The following is a 22,331-nucleotide window of genomic DNA, read 5'->3' as shown; positions in this document are numbered from 1 at the left end:
AAGCACAGGACCAAGCATGACATAACGAAGAACTTTTCCAGCAGATCGAGGAACAAGAACAGGACCAAGTACGACGTAACGAAGAACTTACCCAGCAGATCAAGGAACAGCCACAGTACGAAGTACAACATAACGAAGAACTGTCCCAGCAGATCAAGGAACAAGCACAGGACCAAATACGACGTAACAAAGAACTGTCCCAGCAGATCAAGGAACAAGCCCAGGACCAAGTACGACGTAACGAAGAACTGTCCCAGCAGATCAAGGAACAAGCACAGGACAAAGTACGACGTGACGAAGAGCTGTCCCAGCAGATCAAGGAACAGGCACAGTACGAAGTACGACGTAACAAAGAACTGTCCCAGCAGATCAAGGAACAAGCACAGGACCAAGCATGACATAACGAAGAACTGTTCCAGCAGATCGAGGAACAAGACCAGGACCAAGTACGACGTAACGAAGAACTTACCCAGCAGATCAAGGAACAGGCACAGTACGAAGTACGACGTAACGAAGAACTGTCCCAGCAGATCAAGGAACAAGCACAGGACCAAGCACGACATAACGAAGAACTGTCCCAACAGATCAAGGAACAAGCACAGGACCAAGTACGAAGTAACGAAAAACTGTCCCAGCAGATCAAGGAACAAGCACAGGACAAAGTACGACGTGACGAAGAGCTGTCCCAGCAGATCAAGGAACAGGCACAGTACGAAGTACGACGTAACAAAGAACTGTCCCAGCAGATCAAGGAACAAGCACAGGACCAAGTACGACGTAACGAAGAACTGTCCCAGCTGATCAAGGAACAGGCACAGTACAAAGTACGACGTAAGGAAGAACTGTCCCAGCAGATCAAGGAACAAGCACAGGACCAAGCACGACATAACGAAGAATTGTCCCAGCAGATCAAGGAACAAGCACAGGACCAAGTACGACGTAACGAAGAACTGTCCCAGCAGATCAAGGAATAGGCGCAGTACGAAGTACGACGTAACGAAGAACTGTCCCAGCAGATCAAGGAACAGGCACAGTACGAATTACGACATAACGAAGAACTGTCCCAGCAGATCAAGGAACAAGCACAGGACCAAGTACGACGTAACGAAGAACTGTCCCAGCACATCAAGGAACAGGCACAGTACGAAGTAGGACATAACGAAGAACTGTCCCAGCAGATCAAGGAACAAGCACAGGACCAAGTACGACGTAACGAAGAACTGTCCCAGCAGATCAAGAAACAAGCCCAGGACCAAGTACGACGTAACGAAGAACTGTCCCAGCAGATCAAGGAACAAGCACAGGACAAAGTACGACGTGACGAAGAGCTGTCCCAGCAGATCAAGGAACAGGCACAGTACCAAGCACGACATAACGAAGAACTCTCCCAGCAGATCAAGGAACAAGCACAGGACCAAGCACGACATAACGAAGAACTGTCCCAGCAGATCAAGGAACAAGCACAGGACCAAGTACGACGTAACGAAGAACTGTCCCAACAGATCAAGGAACAGGCACAGTACGAAGTACGACGTAACGAAGAACTGTCCCAGCAGATCAAGGAACAAGCACAGGACCAAGTGCGACATAACGAAGAACTGTCCCAGCAGATCAAGGAACAGGCACAGTACGAAGTACGACGTAACGAAGAACTGTCCCAGCAGATCAAGGAACAAGCACAGGACCAAGTGCGACATAACGAAGAACTGTCCCAGCAGATCAAGGAACAAGCACAGGACCAAGCACGACATAACGAAGATCTGTCCCAGCAGATCAAGGAACAAGCACAGGACCAAGTACGACGTAACGAAGAACTGTCCCAGCAGATCAAGGAACAGGCACAGTACGAAGTACGACGTAACGATGAACTGTCCCAGCAGATCAAGGAAGAAGCACAGGACCAAGTACGACGGAACGAAGATCTGTCCCAGCAGATCAAGGAACAGGCACAATACGAAGTACGACAAAACGAAGAACTGTCCCAGCAGATCAAGGAACAAGCACAGGACCAAGTACGACGTAACGAAGAACTGTCCCAGCAGATCAAGGAACAAGCACAGGACCAAGTACGACGTAACGAAGAACTGTCCCAGCAGATCAAGGAACAGGCACAGTACGAAGTACGACGTAACGAAGAACTGTCCCAGCAGATCAAGGAACAAGCACAGGACCAAGCACGACATAACGAAGAACTGTCCCAGCAGATCAAGAAACAAGCACAGGACCAAGTACGACGTAACGAAGAACTGTCCCAGCAGATCAAGGAACAAGCACAGGACCAAGTACGACGTAACGAAGAACTGTCCCAGCAGATCAAAGAACGGTCACAGTACGAAGTACGACGTACAAGAACTGTCCCAGCAAATCAAGGAACAAACACAGGACCAAGCACGACATAACGAAGAAATGTCCCACCAGATCAAGGAACAAGCACAGGACCAAGTACGACGTAACGAAGAACTGTCTCAGCAGATCAAAGAACAGGCACAGTACGAAGTACGACGTAACGAAGAACTGTCCCAGCAGATCAAGGAACAAACACAGGACCAAGCACGACATAACGAAGAACTGTCCCAGCAGATCAAGGAACAAGCACAGGACCAAGCACGACATAACGAAGAACTGTCGCAGCAGATCAAGGAACAGGCACAGTACGGAGTACGACGTAACGAAGAACTGTCCCAGCAGATCAAGGAACAGGCACAGTACAAAGTACGACGTAACGAAGAACTGTCCCAGCAGATCAAGGAACAAGCACAGGACCAAGCACGACATAACGAAGAACTGTCCCAGCAGATCAAGGAACAAGCACAGGACCAAGTACGACGTAACGAAGAACTGTCCCAACAGATCAAGGAACAGGCACAGTACGAAGTACGACGTAACGAAGAACTGTCCCAGCAGATCAAGGAACAAGCACAGGACCAAGTGCGACATAACGAAGAACTGTCCCAGCAGATCAAGGAACAAGCACAGGACCAAGCACGACATAACGAAGATCTGTCCCAGCAGATCAAGGAACAAGCACAGGACCAAGTACGACGTAACGAAGAACTGTCCCAGCAGATCAAGGAACAGGCACAGTACGAAGTACGACGTAACGATGAACTGTCCCAGCAGATCAAGGAACAGGCACAGGACCAAGCACGACACAACGATGAATAGTTTTCAAAGGTTGGCCAGCAATTGGAGAAGTTAGACCATATGGTGAATGAGGAAGCCCAACATTTTGACGGGCGCTTAGAGCAATTGCAACATCGTAATGATGCCCTACAACAGCAATTGCAACAGATGAATCTACAGATTGGAGTCAAATTCGAACATTACGATGAGGAAATGGGCAAGATAGTTAGAAATGCACTGAGATTCAAGATTCTGTGGATGTTATCGAGACTGTGGTAGAAGAACACGACAAACGAATTAAACGATTGCAGGATGAATTGAATTTCATTAAAGAAAAGCGTATGCCAGATGGCGCAGTGCAACATGGTGGGCACATGAATCCTGTACATCCCACATCTATAGATTTAGTCAAAACTTTAGTTCGTCCTGAAGTCATAACAAAAGCTGATGTAAAGAACACTTAACAGAATGGAAATATGTGAGTTGATTTAATGTATTTTTACTTTATGCTATTTAATCTTGAGTTCATATGCCTTAATGTTACGTGTATTAGTTAATATTTGTGTTTCATACTATTTATGTTTTTTTTCTTGATTGCCAAAATGTATTATCAATCACATTATTCGTGTTCCATGTTGTCGAAGTATATTTAAAAGCATCTTTGTAATGCTAGGATATATATTGAAGTTAATAATTTGTTTTCAATAAGGAATTTGTATTTTAAACAATTCTTACTGTTGTGTTCTTGTTACATTCGAATTATATTCTAATAGTATAAATATATCCGATCATTTTACGTTCGAAGGACAACTAAACCTTATATTCGATCATGTTGTGTTCTAAAAATAACTATATGAATATCACATAAATCTTTCTCAAAATATTCTTCATGAAGCCTAAGTAATTAATTAATAGCTTGTAACCAGCATCTAATGGCCCCGAAAAGGAATTAAACAACTCGTAAAAGCTTTTAATGGACCCGAAAAATGACTTAATAATCAAATAACTTGTAAATGTAATTTCGAATGTGCCTTATCGTCGTTGAAATGTATAAGTAAATGAAGATGATAAAATATAAATAAATAAATATGATGATAAATATGATAATAATATTGTTATAGAATTAAATATGATATAGTCTATATGTATGTATAATTATATGAATTGTAATTTTTAAATATACGAGGCGCATTCGAAAACTCGAATCATAAACAGGTATATATAAACGGTCCAGAATTCTTTTTTTCTTTTTATGAAGTTAATGAATAAAAAGAAAAGTCCGTCGGGCGCTATTATATACAATGGTACGTTGTATATTATTGTAAATATGTATTTGTTTATGGTTTTGGGCCATAAGATGTTTCAAATTTGTACTAGGCTGGCTGATATTTTTACTATCTGAAGAAGAGAAAGAAATGTTTAAATAATGAGATTGTGAATACGTGGTTGGCAGGGCAACTAAATATATATATAATATAAATAATTGGAATCAAAGTAAGGGACGTAGTGTATTATTGATGGCACAAATATTATTATGATATAAAAAAGGAAGAACCAGGGCAAAAATATCATTGTAGTACCTCATGCCAGCAGATCAGAGACGAAACTTATTCCAGATCGCAATTTTGTTCACTCCAGTCACTAGTGCTGTTCTAATGCTCGATAGTGAAACATATACTCTACAGATGACGGTTACTTTTTTTAAGTGAAATCCATTATTGGCCTGCTAATATCGTGCGAGCAGACCAGGGGCGAAACTTACTGCAGACAACAATTTCGATTTCACTGATCGTTAGTGCGGCATGTCCCATCATAAGTGTTCTGTAGTTAACACGCTCATTTTTTTTAAAAAAAATCTATTAATTGCCTACTAATTTAATGCCAGAGGCCAAACACAATACCGAGGGCTGACCACAATTTCGATTTCACACATCTTCTGTGCTTCGATAGTACTCTTTATTGCTGTATTATCCATCGTTGTGCACTGCAAACAACGCCTATATTTTTCGAAGAGTGATTATTGGCCTGCGAATTACAAGCAAACATGAAAGAAAATAACATACGGTAAAGTACATTTTCGATTTCACACATCGTTAGTGCTCCTTAATGCTGCATATCCCACCGTTACTGCTCTGCAGATACCGCGTTAATGCTTTAGAAGTTAAATATTGGCCTACTATCTTCATACGGAAGTCTAGGCACAATACCAGCGGAAGACCACAATTTGGTTTCACACATTGTTAGAGCTTCGCTAGTGCTATATATATATCCCATCGTCAATGCACTATAAATAACTTTTACACTTTTAAAACAACGTAATCACTATTGGTGTGCTAACTTCATTCCAAGATGCCTCACATGCCTTCTACAGAATTAGTACTAAGTTGGACCCACCACTTTTGGACGAAAAAAATGAATAACGCTATTCGTGTGTGGTTCGTTGGTGATGGTTTGTAGTTTGTGCTATCAAAATAACAACGTAATGTACAATTTAAATTTCGTGGCCAACTTGACGTCAAGACTTGGCCCACTTTTTTCCCTGATTGAGATAAAACCTATCTTCTATTGCCAAACATTAGTGATACGTTAGTGCTGGCTAGTGCCCAAATTGATGCGTTAGTTCTGTTCAATAACGTCGTTATAAGAAAATAATTTCTATCAAGTTGGCCCCGATTTTTCTCCAAATTCAGATTGAATTGATTTTCTCTTGCCAAAAGATTTTACTGCGGTAAATGCTCGACGGTGTCGTTAGCGGTGTTGAATTTACACGTCCGTGAGTTTGCTCTCCCCCACTTAACGTACTAAGGATAAAATTAGTGTCAATTCCTAGTGCATTGTTAGAGATTGTAGAAAATACATTTAGTTTTGTTAATGTTTCACTATTAGTGTAGATATATCCACTCATATGTCATGAAACTCCCATAAGAAATCATTGGGGAACTTTTCATTGCTCAACTTCAAGCCAAATCCAAAAGCACTAATGCTCTCTTCTATTGCAATTGATAGTGCATCGTTAGTGCTACTTAGAGCACCAAACTCTAACGTTAGTTCTTCACTATAGCTGAGGCAACAAGTAATAATCCTTTGGGTGTTAGCGTGATCTTTGCCTCCACTTTAAGTACCAAAGAAAAAAATAGCGCTCTTCGTTAGAGCATCGTTAGTGCTTCTAGAAAACAATGATGCTTTCTACAGTGCTTCACTATCAATGTAGATATAGCCAATTGTCTTAAAACTCCCATAAGAAAAATATGTTATTTTCTCTATTGGTCAATCGTCAGTGCTTTTTTTAATGGTTGCTAGAGCACTAACTCCGAACAGAGCTTCTAATCGTAAACGTTCTTATAGGGAGGAGCTAGAGTGTAGTTAACATTCAGCATGTTTTATTTTATAGCGGCCATACTATTAAGGGACTATTGTTGGGAGTTCTGCAAATAAGTCCTACTAACGAAGTAATAAACATTACATTACATTATGCGCCAGTGCTTCTAAATTTGGTGGTGAGTTTACAAAATGAAAAATGCTACTTCTGTAAAGTTAGTCCCGCACTGTTCTGAAATGCTACTAAATCTTTTACATGTTTAATGTTTTATTAGTGCACATTAGTGCACTAAATACTAACCTTAGTGCCACGATACTTTAGAAGTTATTAGTGAATAACTCGGGCAGGACTAAGTTTAGATTCTTCAACTTTAACACAATTTTACAATAATTGTGCCACAAAAGTGGGAATAGCACCAGCGATTAATGCATTGTTAGATCCCTATAAAGCATTAAGCCCTAAGGTCAATGCTATCATAGTTTAGGAGTTATAAATGAATAACACTCTTAGGACTAAACGTAAATCTAACGAATTATTACAATAATTGTTCCACAAAGGTAGAGTAAACGTAGAAGGTTTGCACAGCGTTAGTATTCCAAACAGTTCTAACGTTAGTACTCTCGTGTTTTGTAGTTATTGGTGAATAACTCATGCGGTTCTAACTTTAGACCATTCAATTTTTGTAAATTTTACATCAATTGTCAGATAGAAATAAGACAAACACCAGCAATCATTGTATTGTTGGACCTCCATTAAACAAAAACAGTAACTTTAGCGTTATCGTAATTTAATTGTTATTATTGAATTACACAGACGGTACAGAATTGAAGCTTACTGAATTTTATATTAATTCCCGCATAAAGGTAGAACAAAGGCCAAAGATTAGGACATCGTTAATTCTACATAAAACACAAAGCACTAACGTTAGTACTATCATAGTTATGGAGTTATTAATGAATAACTAGGATTGGACTGAATTTAAAATTATCGAATTATACTCTAATGCTTTCACAAAGGTAACACAAATGCTAAAGTTTTAGGGCTGTTAATCAATAACTCAAGCGGGGCTATTCATTTTACAGTAATATAGATTCCAATTAGATTTTTGACTTACACAATTTAACACAAATTGTCCCACAAATGTGGGAAAAACAAGAGCGCTTACTGTATTGCTAGTGCTCAATGAAAGACTAAGCACTGTCGTTAGTATTTTCATGAATAATTTAGACAGGTCTGAATTTAAATTTATCGAATTTTACACTAATTGCCCCACAATTGTAGGATAACCGCCAGAGATTAGTGCACTGTTGGTGCTCCATATAACACTAATCACTATTATTAGTTCAATCACAGTTTAGGAGCTATTAATAAATAACTTGACGGTGCTAAAATCAGGGTTTTCAACTTTTACACAATTTGTGTAAAATTCAATAAATTTTCATTGAGTTTAGTCCAACTTATTGAATAATGACTTCTAAACTATCATATCTCTATCCCCACTGCTCACTATGTTTTGAAGCACTAAAAACCACTAATCATTAGCGATTTTCCTACCTTTTCATTGGCAATTATTGTAAAATTTGATAAATTTAAGTTTAGTTCGTGCGAGTTGTTCGTTAATAACTCCTAACTTTTTATAGCAGTAACGTTAATGTTTAGTGTCTTTTGGAGCACTACCATGCATTATCCTTTGGCGTTTATTAGAATTTTGTGGGATAACTATTGTAAAATTTGATAAATCTAAATTAGCCCCGAGTGAGTTATTCACTTATAATTCCTAAGGTACGATACCACTGACGTTAGTGTTTGGTGTTTCGGCAAACAATAACGATGCACAAACTTTTGATATTTATCAGACCTTCAATTTAGTCCCACGAGAGCTGTTAACTGATAACACCTAAACTATCATAGCACTAATGTTAGTGGTTAGTGAACTAATGTGCACTAGCGAAGCAATATCCATGTAAAATATTTTGGTAGTAATTCAGATGCGTGCGAGGCTAAATCTAGACAGGTGTCATTTTCCATATTGTAAAATTTCCGACAAATTTAAAAGCACTAATGAACATGTATAGTTGAATGGTAACCATTACATTGGTAGGTCTTATTGCAGAACTCCGAATATTAGTGCTTCAATTCTATGCATGTTAAAAGATGAAACCTAGGGGAAGTTAACTATATGTTAACCCCTTCCTACGAAAGCATTCACGACAAGAAACACCAATGTTCGGAGCTGGTGCTCCAGCAGACACTAACGATTGTAGTAGAAGAAATCATTCTTACTTTTGAATTTGGAGGGAATGAGACCCAACAAAGAATTCTCTATGTATTTCTTATTGGAGTTTCGTGATATTATTTGCAATATATGAACTATTACTCAAAAACTAACGAAATTATTAATGTTTTCTAGTACCACGACTGATGCACTAAGTTTCTTCGTTAGTGCTTTTTCGGGGGTTTGTAACATATGCAGTTAGGCCTCCGAAATTTTTTTCTTCTTTCATTCAAACTGTTGAGGCTTTAATGTTGAGAGTTCGCAGTAACAATTGTACTAGAAGATATCCCTACTGTTTTTGAATTTCAGACAATGAAATATTTCCCGTGTTGTTCTTATGGAAGTTTCCGGACATGTAATTGGTCATATCTACAACAATTGTGTAGTACTAACGAAAATATTAGTGTTTTCTAGAAATACTGATGATACAGTATCGATTTCACTATTTTACGATGTGGTTGTTTTCTTGGGGGCTAAAGAGTTTTGCTTCAATTGATGCATTTATATTGGGCGTTGGGTTTCTAAGAAACGCTAACGAAGCAATAACGATTGCATTAATCGATATCGTTAGTGCTTTTTTATTTTACGAAAATTTGAGCCAATAAAATTTTTCCGATTTATTTCTTACGGATTTTCCGTGACATGCAATTGGCCATATCTACACCAATAGTGAAGTGCTAGTGAAACTCTTAGTGTTTTCTATTAGCACCAACGATGCAAGAATTAATGGAGCTAACTTTCATTTAGTGCTTGAAGTTGGGGCCAGAGTTTAATTATACACTATCATGTTTTGGCTTTAGAGCTTGTACTAGTGAACTACTAACGTTAGAACATTGCGCACGAAGGAGCACTAACAATCCACTAACGAATGGCACTATTATTCTTTAGTTCTAGAAGTGGGGCTGCCTTTACGTAACCCCAACCATTGTTTTGGCTCTAGAGCATACAATAATAGGCACTTATCTTAGTGATTGGTGCATTAAGAAGCGCTAACGATTCACGAACGGAAGACAGTATTTTGTTAGTGCTTGAAGCAGGGCAGTGCAAACTTGATCCCTTAAATAATTTTTACTTGTTGTACCTACACTAATGAAGCACTAACGTTAGAGGAACAATGCAATAAGGATTGCACTAGAACAGATAACTAGCGCTCTTGAATTTGGCGGGTAATTGGCACAATCAGAAATAATCCATGACTACACTAACAATGAAGCACCAACGAAGTTATTATTAGCGATATCTAGAAGCACTAAAGATGCACTAACGAATGACAATATCTTTTCGTTGGTGTTTAAAGTGGGAGACCAAGTTCACTTTCGTCCTCCAAAGATATTTTACTTCTAGCACGTACACTAATGAAGCACTAATGTTAGCTGTTGATGCACTATAAGGCAGTAATGATGTACGAAAAATTTCTCTAGAAGAGACCATTAGTTCTTTTTAAATTGGCGAGAGTTTGAGGCAATCAGAAATTACCCATGTATTTCTTCGGTGTGATGATAGATGAAAGGTAAGTACCACCAGTTCTTATAGTAGTGAAGGTGGATCTAGCTACAAGCTAGACCTGTAATACTGTCCGCCCTTGGCTTGATTAGTCTGACAAACGGAACAAGACAGATTGAAGACGAATAAAAGTCGATGACGAGGAACAGACATTTATTCAAAAGGTAGTTATACTGACGTATGGTACGTCACAGCTGGTACGATGGATTTAAGTATCGATCGTAAGTTTAATACCGAAGACATTGCCTCCTAAGCATATCAGAAGTAAATAGTAATTGTCAGTGAGAATTTTACTTTTCGAGTTCACTATTTGCAATGATCAAAACTTTAGGCAGTATATTTGACATGTTTTCCAAGTAACAAACAACGAAATGTGTTCTGCTGTAATCGGTCACGAAAATAGTTTTGTAAGCCTACGAACTGTCTGACAGTAGTTACATGAGTACAGCGCTACAACCAACTGATCTTATATGCTAGCTCAGCGAACGTTACCGAGTTCTTACAATAATTTATCGGTCATTCGTTGAAAAGCCTCTATAACACCTTCTGGCGGAAAAACGACCATTACCATCTAACATTGCGACGATCACAGCTGCTTCGATTCCGCTCGAACCGTCATTTTTTCTTCACTTTGGTGGCTTTCCTCCAAAAGGGGATAGTAGCTGGCGGAACTTTGCACAGTGGGGTAATTCCTCCTTAACAAATGCATTTGTTTTTCCTGTCAGCACTAACGATGGGTAATGTGGCACAAACGAGCACTAGCGAAGCACTATTGACCGATGTAATCAAAATTTGGTCTGTAGTGCGTTTCGTGCATGGATTTTTGGCATGAAATCAGTATTCCTTTTTGGAAATGTAACCGTTATCTGAATAACCAACCATAGGATACTCAGCTCTAACGAGCACTAGCTAAGCACTAATAACAGGTGTAATAAAAGTAGCGATCTGGCCTATATTCGGCCCCCGGTCTGCTGGTATGAAATTAAACTGACAATAATGTTTTCTAAATCATGTGTCCGTTATATGTGAATATTAGCAGATGGATATGCAGGAGTAACAAGCTCTAATGAAGCATTAATGTCTGGTGTAATCAAAATTGTGGTCTGCTGATGATTTGATGCGTTCCGTGTTGGCATGAAATCAGGAGAGGAAAATGATTTTTTTATTTTAAAATGTAGCTGTTATCTCTTGTGCATTAAGAATGGAATTTGCAGCACTAACAAGCATTAAAAAAGAACTAATAATGGAAGTAATTGTAGGAATAATGGAAAAACACTAATAGTGGTCTGCTGTAGATTTGGTCCCTGGCATGTTGGAATGAAGCGAGAAGGCCAATAATGGCTTTCTTAAAAAAAAATAGCCAATATAATTGGAGTACCAAATGCCACGGGCTATAATTTCGCGACCATTCTACATACTCCTAGGACCCGGTTGAATCCTCCTTAACATTATTGAAAACAAATTCTTTCATTAATTTCCTTGCTCTATAAAAGTATTGCTTATATGAAACAACAGCTTATGGTTTGAGTGTCATTTCTTTAAATTATCCAATTTATCTCAAGGAGTGAGTAATTCAAGAAGAGAGGAAGTACAGAGATAACAGTTGGATGACCGGTACATTATAGTTTCATCCAAACCTGAAAATATAATTACTTTTTATTCTTGCTGACGCAAACTCATTGAATGACTAGTCAAACACATGAAACAGAAACAACTCAAGGATATATTGCATGAACAGTTCATACCTGACTTCGTTTACAACAAACGGGCAATTGACTTAATATGAATCAACTGATGCCACAATTCAGGAAATTTCAGTATTATGATGTGTAAAACGGAAAGAAGAAGAAGAAGAGAAGAAGAAACATCGTGGTTGAAGGATAAGTCGTCTGAATTTAGCAAAAGAGTGATAATGAAATATCTACTACTAATTGAATTTATAAATATTTTCTAAAAAAGTAAATTTAGAATAAATTATATTATTATTCTTAGTCTTTCTGTATATTTCATTTTAGAGTTAATTATCCCACATCGGACTTCCGAAGAAACTTATCAAAACAATTTATTGACCGTGCTGATAGCGACTACTCCCAGTCACGACCCCGTTTTCAGTTTGGTTAGAAATAAGAAAAAAAGAGTGAGAAGGAAAAGGAGGAGAAGGAGATAGGAAGAAGAGAAAAGAAAAAAGGGAAAAGGAAAGATTGAGGATTTTAAAGGAGAAAGGATAACTGGATAATTTAGGAGATATAGTAATGAACTCGAATGGTTATTACCTGGTAAATCATTCCAAATACTATTAGTGGAGAATCAATTTTGAAGTGATTTGGAAGAGACACATGTTCATACATGCAACCCCGACCTGGATCCAAGCGACCGCTCCGATCGGTTGCCCAAACCCAGCCTAGGTGTGGAGAAAATGGAATTTAATTCTTTGTAATTTAATTTAGAACGATAATTGATAACTATCCACTATCTGAACTCCATAATCTGAGATCGACCACACATATGAATTAGCCGAAGAAAAAAAAATCAAAGTTATCAACTTAATATATTTATATGTTGCATCAATAGTAGTTTCAATTTTTCTGAAAGAGAATCGTCGTTTTCAGGCTCATTCTGCTTTTCTGATTTCACTCCTAGAGCCGATTTAAATTTGTTAGTAGCGGTCCTTCATGACCTCGGTTATTTACCTTAGCACATATATTAAATCATGACACACATATTATAAACGTTAATACGACAAGACAGTATAACTTAAACTAAATTCTATCATACATTTACACTCTCACTCACACAGGACAGTGTATATATCGTTAAAGGAAAGCATCTAGCTAAGATTTTACAGAATATTTATTAAATTAATGGAGGAAAAGAATAAAGAATAAAAAAGGTTAATATTGATAGAACAATTTCTTAGTTATGTGTCAACGGAATACATAAAACTATACCTTCATAAGTCTAAACAATCGAATGGCATTTCGTGGAATTTAGCTTCATATATTTAATCACATTGACGAAGGAAAGGAAAAAATGTTAATATAATTACATATACCACGAATTAGGCATGCTAAATCAAATTTATACTTCACAACATAAACGAAGAAGACATCCATTTTCATATTTTAAAAAAAATTGAACAAAGAGGAAAGAAAAAAAACTTTTATATATAATGAAATCTTTATGAGTCTCTATCTCATGTCAAGACATTAAAAAAAATCCTTATACGTCCTGTAGCGTATATCAAACTCGAGAATTCAAGATCAATGGTAATGCACTAAAGATAGTGTACAACACATTTCGCTCGATTTAATTTAGTTAATATTTATAAACATATATATTGATTTATAATGACCATTTGTCAGGTATACACGAACTACCAGTTTGTAGCTGTATTTGCACACTAAAAGATTCCACTCATCTAGGGATTTCAACGACAAAATTTCGTCAGAGGAGGATTCTCCTCTTGGTTTAGTCCATTTCTGAATTTATTATTTAGTAACTCCAGGTTACTCGTTACACATTCCTCACTGGAAGACATCATAACACTTTATTCGTGAATTACGTATAACTTTTACGCATAGTATTCATATTTGAGAAGATCTTTAATAGTTATGATGATTATGGTGATTTATATCGTGGCAAACACTTGTTCAGTCATAGGATACACACTGGAAAAGACGGGGAATCTAGGTACACTTTCCAAAAAGAATTTTTGGGTTGATCACTAAAGGATAAAACTTGCTGATGGTTTGAGTTACGTTTTAGACCTGCCGTTATTTTGAAATACATACCATTGAAACTGTTTACATTACTGATCACTAATTATATTCATTCAGAACAAAGGAAATCTTTTAAGTTCGCGGCGGTATTCTTAAAAAGAGAAATAGGCTACATCATTCCATTCGTCGGAAAACATTACGTAAAAACCCATGGGAACCAATACACGTTTGGTGCAGATGCGGTGCTCTTACATATATCCATATTATAAATTTAACATTTTACATTTCACTTTAATACTCTATATTTCATACATACTTAATTTCGACGTCTATATCTGTATATTTAATACAGGCGCACACATTTAATAACAAAACCCCAACAATAATTTGTTCAAGAAGAAGGTCATAACATTACACAAAGAAACAAAACTTCCGACATATTATAATAAAATATTATTTTACTTTGTACCGGGCGTCTATTACTTTTAAATTCTCACATATTCAATTGGAGAGTAGATCAAGGAAAGAAAAGGAAAAAATGTGAGACAGGCAAGTAACACAGAACATTTCTAATTATATATGTATAAATAGATAAACTAAATACAATATTAAATTTTTGGGCCCAGAACTATTATAAAGTTTAAGAAACCATAAAAGGAGGAAAGTGACCAATGGCCTAAAAAATCCTAGAAGGACGGCAGTGAAGGAATGTAAATGAAATGTCTTCAAGTACAAAGTCATTATTCACTTCGGCAATAGGTCAAAAATGTTGGAAAAACCAAGTCACTATATATTTCACTCATAAGACATATCTCGCAATGTTTCAGCTGGTAAATTCAGATCAGAGTTATAAGTTGAATAATTATTAATTAACAAGTTCACAATTTTTTGGGGGGGCAGATTGAGATTAAACAAACTTGAAGAAGGTGAAGAAGGAGAGATAGAGGAGAGAAAGGTAAAGAGGAAGAATGGCCGAAGATGTAGATGAGAATAACTAAATCTACAAGATAGAGGTCGAATTTCACTCTCAACAAATCCATAGCCAAATATTCTTAATATGCCGAAAAGAGTGGTTTACTCAAATACGCAGACTCAAAAGCTATCTCCCAGCCCACAACGAGCCCGTGCCCACAAGGGAATTTTCAAAAAGGCGAAAGCATTAAGGAAATTCCCCTCCTCACTGTATCCGGTTGAGTTCTGGAGACCCCGGCCATACCGGAAGGTTGGTGTAGTCTCGTAATTTAGAATTTCCCCCACAAAAATTCTACAGGACCTCGTCGAAATTAAGAAGAAGTTCGAGGAAAGTACGAAAAACTAGACTAATGTCAGCGAAGTAAGAGAAATCCTAATTATGGATTTGCCAAAAATTAAAAAATGAATTAAATAAACTAAATTTTCGATCGGTTATGTCAATTGCCAAATCTCACCGATAGCTGCCCTATGCAGGAATACCAAATCCTGAAGGTTCGATCAATTTCTATAACTATATAGTTATAATACTAAGAAGAGAAATGACAATATTCTAGAGGCGAGGGGTTCGACACCTTGGTACGGGAATATAAAAGTCTACTGTAACCAGTTGCTTTAATTATATAGCCCTGTCTGACCTGTCGCCTCCATGAACACCGTATGCCAGCCCGAGTAGGTAACGTGAGAAGAAAAAATCTTAAGTCGCAGAATGTTCTGTTTAAAACCGACCGAAACATAATTCCCGACAGCCCGAAGTTCTACAGCTACTATTGTATTTTGTATAATTGATTATTCAATATGTCTAGTCAGCGTTTATATGATGCTACCCATGCTATCAGATGATATTACTATGGTTGATCATTACTATAACATATTAAACTACAAAGTATTACCATAGTCCGAAAATATATCGCCCTCCTGTCCGCGTGATATTCCGGTGCAGGGGTCAGAACCTGAGATGTTTGTAGCTAAATGTTTCTATTCAATATATATATATACTAACACGTGGCGAAGTACTGGGCTACTGTATATATAACTATATGGGTGTCCTATCATCTATATTCATCTAATATAATCTTCATACAGTTCATACTCATATTCATATAAATATTAATATCATCATCTTTTTCCATTTACTACGACGCTATATTTCACAAAGACCCTGTTTCCTCTATCTACGCCCAGCCTACATACACATTTCATCATAATACTTTAAAATCTATAGTCACTAAAACATTTCCCATTCCGATCACTGTACGACAACCTCACTCGAACTCAAGACTCTTTCACCACACACACAATACTATGTAATACCTGGTAGTTTTATTAAGAAAGCAAAAAATCATACGTATGTAAACTGAAAATTAGAATTATCCGCGATTTTTTAGAAAATGAAACAGTAAATATCTATTCTTCGGTACTTTGTTCCCATAATGTTCGGCAAGTAGTACTAAATCTTCTGCTTTCAAAGGCTCCAACCTGTCGTGTTATGTCACTGTCTTGACGTATGGTACAGCATTCATGAAGTAATTTTTCATTTAAACTTATGGACTGTGAGCTGTCTCTCCATACTCCTTGCTCGGTCGCTACATAAATTGATGCACCAATGATGTCTGTTTTACTCCTAACCTCCCTTCTCCGCAATTACAGAAGAAATACTTCTTCTAGCTCTTTACTAATGGGTAACGTTCCCATTATAGCCGACACGTCCCACGTTGAATGGCTATGCTTATGCTTTGAATCAGGAAACTTTTTGCTCGATTATCTCCTTATTTAATTGATAGACGGTGGCCGATTTCTTTTATAAATTTGAGGCCTCCTTCTTCCCAAGAACCGCTAGTCTCAATTGCTATTGCGACAAAGCAATAGTTATCGAGTAGATTGCTATATTTATTACTTTTTCCTTTCGCTGTTCGAGCAGCTACAAATACAGCTTGTACTGAGGCGTATTGTAGGTTGGAGGGGGCATAGGTGTCTGAACATGTGAAGTCCCAAGTCAATGCCATTCCTTTCTTCCAAGGTACTAATGTCATACCATGGGTCTTTTTCCGTCCGATCGGCTGCATCCAATCGGTTCTCTCACTGCTAGGACTCCTGCTGATATTAATGCTCTTAATAATATATCATTTACACTTGAATGACGTGGGTGTCTGCCTGCGCTGCTTTTGCACGACAAACCGTATAATTCTTTTTTATCTACAAAGGTGTTACAAATCCGCGATAATATTTAATTTTACGAAAATTCTGCAGCAACAATGAAATTCTGCAGCCACGAAGAAAAATGAAAAAAAGAGAACATTTTAATAGTGTAATTTCAAAACGACAACTAGCATCATATCAGCTGACTTCTGTTAAGAAATTATGTAATGTCTTTTTACTCGAATATTTCAATTTCTAGATCGAATAGAATATCGTACCCTTCAGGAAATCTTTATTCGGGATTATTCTACGTAACTACACGTTTAGGTGGTCTGGGAATTATATTCACTCGGCTTTAATCGAAACATAAAGGTCAATTCTATGAAAACTAAATCACTAAGCGCTTGAGTTATCGACATAAGAATAACGGATAGTACTGAATTTTGACACTAGGGGAATAGCAACGATATCAACAACCCTTGAACCAAGTCATGTGACCTTGTTCACTAAATTTCGGTATTATATTACTCTTATCGGCTGATATGGGTTATAGTGGGTTTTAACTGCTAACCACATACGAAAATTAAATGGTAAAGGGTATACTGTTCACTCTTAGTTAATTCGCACACTATTCCAACACTCACAACTACAATTACTACTAATAATACTACATTGCAAACACACACATGCCATAAACTATAACTACAGAATGCATTAATACATGTTATAAAGTACACTCATAAAAACTGCTAAATAACCTGAACCCATATTTTACCATATTAAATCGGCTCCACACAAGACTAAAGGAAATGAAGGAACAGGGCCAATTTGCCCTTGTATTTGAAAAATTTACATTATTGATTCGAACTATTTATTGAGTGACCAAACTATTTATTGAACAATGACCCTTCCCTGATGGGAAAGGGGTCCTAAAAACTATATTCAACTCATCACCGCTGGAAGCCGTAACCCAATTCGGGAGTAAATAGGAGCCCCTCTGCTTAATTTAAACGTACATGATGATGCTTACTAACACTACAAACAGACCTACAAATACCGCCGCATATATATTTTTAAAAAAATCACGTACTAAATACACAGACAGATTACTGAACAGACAGGTCTGAACGAACCTACACTGATTCAGGAGGGGCAAGAGGGAAATTTATTTCATTCACTGAACTGCAAACTGGATTTGGGAAAGTAGATTAAATGCACACAGTATCCTGAATTCTATCCATCACGATTCCTGTTGTCAAATACACGTCACAGAAATTGATGTTCGTATATCAACTAACTTCTATGGGTTTTATAACTGATAAATTCTCTGTTCTCAACTATTGACGGCTTCCAGCCATGTTCTTTTTCCCTTGTATTACGTATTTATCTGAAAATCTGCAGTTTTTCGGTAGAATCTGTTTAAATCGTCCCCATCAGAAATTATAGAGCTTGCTCAACCGGTTTCAACAAAAGAAGACAAGATGTTGGCGTTTTGATATATCGCGTCAGTAATTGCACTAATCAAAACAGAGCTTTTTTGGCGGTGGGTCTTTGAAGCAAATAAAATTTAGTTAAATCTGGATTAAACTCGATTTTAGATGACATGGGTATCTAGGAGGGGTGGGGAGAGGTCCAGAAAATTCTGGCAAAATTTTAGATTGGTTACAGATTCCAAAATTTCCTTCCAATGCTGGGCCTACATTTCCGAATAGCCCTGACACCGTTAGATCTTGTAATCAACCATTAAAACATCCATATACAAGATTTATAACTAATTTAATATATGAATAAAGATATTAATCCCCAAAAATATGATTCCTAATGAACTTTTACAGTCTTTCACATTAATTTGGAATAGGATAACAAACAAATTTATGAGTTATATGAACAGCCAGAAATTTTTTGCTGAACGTCAAGTACAGTCGGGCACCCTCCCATCAAAAATATCATTACATGTGATTGTAATGGTACATTACAGATGATATAAAGATTAAGCTAGGAATAATGTTATGTTTAACACCACAAGAGATTCCATCTCCTGAATATCCGACTTCTCCCTCTCCCTTCGTAGGTAATCACTTAAAACGATATTGATATATAGAATTTTGAACAAATCACATATATGCTGATAAATTTCTTTTAAGCACTGCTCAGAGAGACGGAATTCTTGGAAACGTAGAACCGAGAAATTCCTTTCTCAAAGAGTTTGTATGTGTGTATCTTAGTCGCTCACAGCCCTCTTCGCATAATCTAATTTGGGAAAAGAATTGAGAATAGTGCGATGCTTCCACACACCTCTTGCCAAGCTGAAATGCGAAGCAACAAACTATATGTTATAATTAGCATAGTTTCCAATTAATAGTAATTATTGATTTTACTGTTGTGCAAGTGTAGTAATCACTATATTGTCAATAACGCAGCAACTAATCAATTAGTTTCTATGAAAGGCGTAGTTACCTAGAAACTGATGATTTGGTAGGAATATTTTTTCGTCCAAAAGTGTATTCTTACGCAGCCATTGTCTGTGCAGGAAACAAAGCTCGCTGGGCTAAAAATGAGACTTTGATATGCAATAGTAGTTCTCACGTGTGCCGGCGCGACTCACTCTTTAAAAGATGTAATATGTAGAAGGATGCATTACTAAAATCATTCCTACTCAGTACCAAAATTTGATATACGTGACATTCATACGTAGAAGTTAACATGAAAACATAGAATACATTTTATGCTACACAAACGTGGAGTATGGAAATTTGCCAATAATGCTATAGTGACGGGAAAACAATTATGAACGAGGAAACCTCATGGGATATCCCTGACATGTTTACGTTTTGTGTTACAAAAGAAACGTAAATCATCAATTCCAAAAAAGGAATATTTTTGAGGCGCGTAAGTTTGATTTTATTATGACTGCTGGAAGACAAATGACTAGTGTTCGCACATGGTGATCACTTGGTCCGAGTAGTCGCAATTACTCGCGCTTCCGTCACCGTTTTAAAAATAGTATTCTTGTAGGAAATCAAGACGTAACAATTTTCATATTGCAATAAAAGGTAACAGTAACAAAAAGATCTTGCACAACACGAAAAGTAAAATCAAGCTGAAAGCATGTAAATTACTCCGAAAATTAGATAAGATTTTATGTGTACGTAAAACCCATATCCTTGTTGTTATGAAGGATCCCCAAGTATTCCCAAGTAGAAAGAGTTTTATGCGAAGTTGTTCTCAGTGCAGTATCAGCTGGTTTATATACATGTGCAGTACAGAAAGTACGCAAACGTATAGTATTGCAATCACACATTAATGGCGATAAAGAGACGCCACATTCAGAACTTAAATTTAGAATGAAATATCCAATAAAAATTTTCACATATAATGTAGTAATAAATCCTATATGAAAACGAATTGGGTAAACGAATTATTCTGTAGCCGGCTTACTGTTCTCCATTTTTTTGACCCAGGCTATGAAAAATTAAACTTTTAGTTTATGCTTAAAACACATAAAAGAAATTTAAAATAAGATTTTTCATTTAGTGTTACTAACTATGTTTGATTACATACATAGTTTGTTGCACTCCTAATATTTTAGAGAATTTAGAAAATTAATATAAACTTTTAAATACCGTAAATTTTTAATTAAAATAGATTCTACTCTCATCATATATGCTATGGTTAAATAAGCCAGAAACATATTTACGAAAACTTTTGAATATTGATTTTACATATCTATAATTACGAATTGTATAGCTGTTCCGGTCAACTACAATGATTCCGAATGTTTTAAAATATTGAAGAAAATAAAATATACTTGTATTAAAATATTTTGAAAATAAAATGTTTTGCGTTATCGAATTAAATATTCTCTTCCTATTTTTGCAACTAAGGAGAAAAACATTTACGCTTTGAAATCAGAAAGGCACAGAGTTGTGTTCTAGTGATAAAAGTAAATCAGTAAATCAGAAGTGTTATAAAAATTCTGCTAGATAAATCTAAAATCGAAATTAATTTAAATGGCGAGGTTGTGGTAGATATTTCACTGCAGTGTTACAATCTTTTGCTACAAAATGAAAAATATGTTCTCTGAATAAACCAAAATTTAATTAAGTAGTAAACCTATAAGAGTTTACAAAATTCTACTAAATATATTTTCAAAACCCAAATAACAGTAATGTATCCTTTAAGTAATAATTAATTAAGTGTCAATTCATATTTTGTTAAGTTATTTGTTCTATGTATTTAGCATGACCATGAGATTTTACATTCAGCTGAGGATACTTCCACCTTATTGGTATGGCAAGTTATTGCAACTTTCTTTAATAGTGGTACACACCTTCATGGCATGTTATTGGATTTCAGAAAAAAGAAATGAAGAACAATGAGAAACCACAGTAAAACTTGAATTGATTCAAATGCAAGTGTGTTTACTACAAACCATTGCTAATACAAATGTACTTTATATTAATCTTTATAATACACAAAAAAATAAGATAAATTGAATCTTAATACAAGGAAGTAAACATCCATCCAACTTTTACGTTTAATTATACTTATTTAACGCGTTGACAGCACAATTTTCTTATTGGTACCTACTATATTATTTTTAGTATTTAATTTAAAACTCTGTCCTTTTCCAATTGGCTTCGGGGATTTAAAAGTTAATAAATTTTTGGGGATAGGGCCTTCCATACCTTACGCTGGCAAGAGAATGTTGGACGAGCGTGACGCATTTGCGTAAGCGTGGTTATATTTCATTTTAGAAAAATGAAATATTTTAATGAAAGTGTATGTTTGTATATTTTATATATATTACGTTTTGTGTTTTTATCGTCCACGAATGAAATAGGACTACAGCGTTATTTCTCATTACTTTCGACTACAGATGTCAGAATTTGCATGTCCTTATAATATCTTATTATGTATTGTTAGTTATAAAAGGGCATTGGATATACAATATTTACATTTTTACTACAATAATTGAGTTACGTGTTTGTGAAATTAATAGGGAATAGTAATAAGTCCGCCTACGTTATATTATATTGGTTTTTGTTCTATTGAAATTTACGCATCCCGTGATGACCAAACCATTCCACAATTATGTCTGTATTTATTCATTTATTTAATAGTGTTGTTTGTTTATGTAATAAGCTGTATTGGTATTTCAGGTAAGCTTCGAATATATATTTGTGTGTGTTTTATGCCAATCTGTTTACCGTTCAGTTGGTTCAGTGCAGTACAATGAAACACTATTTTACCTACTCAAACATTTCTTGCTCATCTTAACGTC

Source organism: Thermobia domestica, chromosome 9 (assembly GCF_964235325.1).
Source record: "Thermobia domestica chromosome 9, izTheDome1.hap1.1, whole genome shotgun sequence".
Taxonomy (NCBI): domain Eukaryota; kingdom Metazoa; phylum Arthropoda; class Insecta; order Zygentoma; family Lepismatidae; genus Thermobia; species Thermobia domestica.
The sequence above is the reverse complement of the archived record's forward strand: the minus strand, read 5'-3'. Positions refer to the sequence as shown.